Source organism: Galeopterus variegatus, unplaced genomic scaffold (assembly GCF_000696425.1).
Source record: "Galeopterus variegatus unplaced genomic scaffold, G_variegatus-3.0.2 Scaffold508, whole genome shotgun sequence".
NCBI classification, from domain to species: Eukaryota; Metazoa; Chordata; class Mammalia; order Dermoptera; family Cynocephalidae; genus Galeopterus; species Galeopterus variegatus.
The window spans coordinates 158,949-160,561 of record NW_007726619.1 but is presented as its reverse complement, the minus strand read 5'-3'; the positions used below and the strand labels follow the sequence as shown (position 1 = coordinate 160,561).

At 50.3% G+C, this 1,613-nt stretch overlaps 1 pseudogene across 1 annotated transcript in view; it reads right to left on the bottom strand.

The window, feature by feature from the left end:
• The window catches only part of LOC103587973, a 24,753-nt pseudogene extending 23,448 nt beyond the window's left edge, over nt 1–1,305 (bottom strand). The window contains exons 1-2 of the transcript XR_550275.1: nt 1,299–1,305; nt 493–587 (exon numbers count right to left, since the gene is read on the bottom strand). The product of XR_550275.1 is annotated as an uncharacterized LOC103587973 (transcript). The remainder of the gene's footprint in view (nt 1–492; nt 588–1,298) is intronic.
• Nucleotides 1,306–1,613: the final 308 nt, after the last annotated feature.

The following is a 1,613-nucleotide window of genomic DNA, read 5'->3' as shown; positions in this document are numbered from 1 at the left end:
GGCTCGGGAGCGGGGAGCGGGAGGGGAGACGCGGGCCGCGGGGACTGTTCCTTCCAGGTTTGGGAAAGGGGCGGGGAGCTGAGGCGATGAGGTAATTTGAGCGGTGACCGGTCGGTCCTCGCGCGACTCCCTGGTTCCCTGCACCTACTTGGAGGGGACAGAGGGACGGCGGGGTGCAACTCAGGCAACCTGGGGGACTCCCCCAAGGAGTGTCAGGCTTCATCTCGGAGCCAATGAAATATCCCTAAGGAGGGTGGGGGTGGGGGCTGTAGGGAGGCAGGTCGGCCAATTGTAGTCCGGACTTGCCCTTGGTCCTTGGAGCTCGGAGAAGCGACTAAGAGGACGTGCTCTGATCACCAGCTGCACGTTAACCCTCCAGCCGGTGTCGCTTCGGCGTTCCGGAACTCCGACCCTGGAGCAGCGAGGATTGCCTGCCTGTACGTGCAACTCGGGAAAGTTTTAAGGGTCCCCCCACTGCACGGGCACCCTCACCTTTCCTGCCTGGGAACGCTGACGACCTCCGGAGCCTCCCTTCTTTCTCTTTCTGCAGGTCCGGAAATCTGCCTCGGGTATTGAACTACTCAGCTCTAGCCTTGATAGACGACCCGCTCACTCCTCTAGCAGCTAATTCGGGATCATTAATTTAATCGGAAATGAGGTAACCAGTGTAGGAGACAGAGAAAGCAAACCGAGCATAAATGGCAGTTCTCGGGAATCCACGCGAAGAACTTCCTCCGGCTCAAGTTTTAAGTGCGGTCCTCAGCTCCCACCACCCCTCCCTTTCTGTCTGTGCCACCGCCAGGTGTGAGCTCCATGCAGAGGAATCTTCTTTGGAGGGGTGTATCTCGCCAACAGGTGTGGCACCTGGAGGAGAAGGCACATACATACCAAGAGAGCTAGCTCAGTGCGGCGTCCTCCTTGCTGCAGATAATTCTGGAAGACCGGTAGGTGTCGGGGCAGCATTTGACCCCCTTCGGGTGCTTAGAACTAAGTGCCTAGAAACATGATCCAGCCGAGTAAGTTTCACTCTGGAAGCCACCATTGACTGTATGCTGTATTTGAGAAAACTTTTGGCTGAGTTTACTTATTACCTAACGGTTAGTCACCAAGCAGTATACAGAATCACCGAGAAAAATGTGTCAGCTTTTACACAGCTCTGTGTTGTAGATCCAACGTGCTTCGGAAATAAAAATAAACATACTAACGAGGAAGGTATACAACCCCGGAAATAATTTTTTTCCCACATTTTGAAATACCATGCACATATACATAGCTTTTTAAATAGAAGTACTACTTACTGTTCATTCTTACTCGTTTCTACAACTTTTTTTTTCTTTTTTTCTTTTTTTTTTCATTTAAAAATCAATGGTTGTTACGGTTTAAACCTCGGGTTGGTCTAAAGTGACATTGTTGGTCTCATTACAGCCTCTAGTGGACGGTTAAAATCAGTTTCCTGAAAAGGCTCTGCCTCGTTTTGTTTTCGTTGACAAGCTGTATCAAGGTGAAGGTTAATATTTCAGAACATAACCGAGTAATATCTCTTTCCTCCACTTGGCAAAGCCGACTTCAGAAAAGAACAGAGGCTTGTTGACTCTACATGGAAAAGACGTATG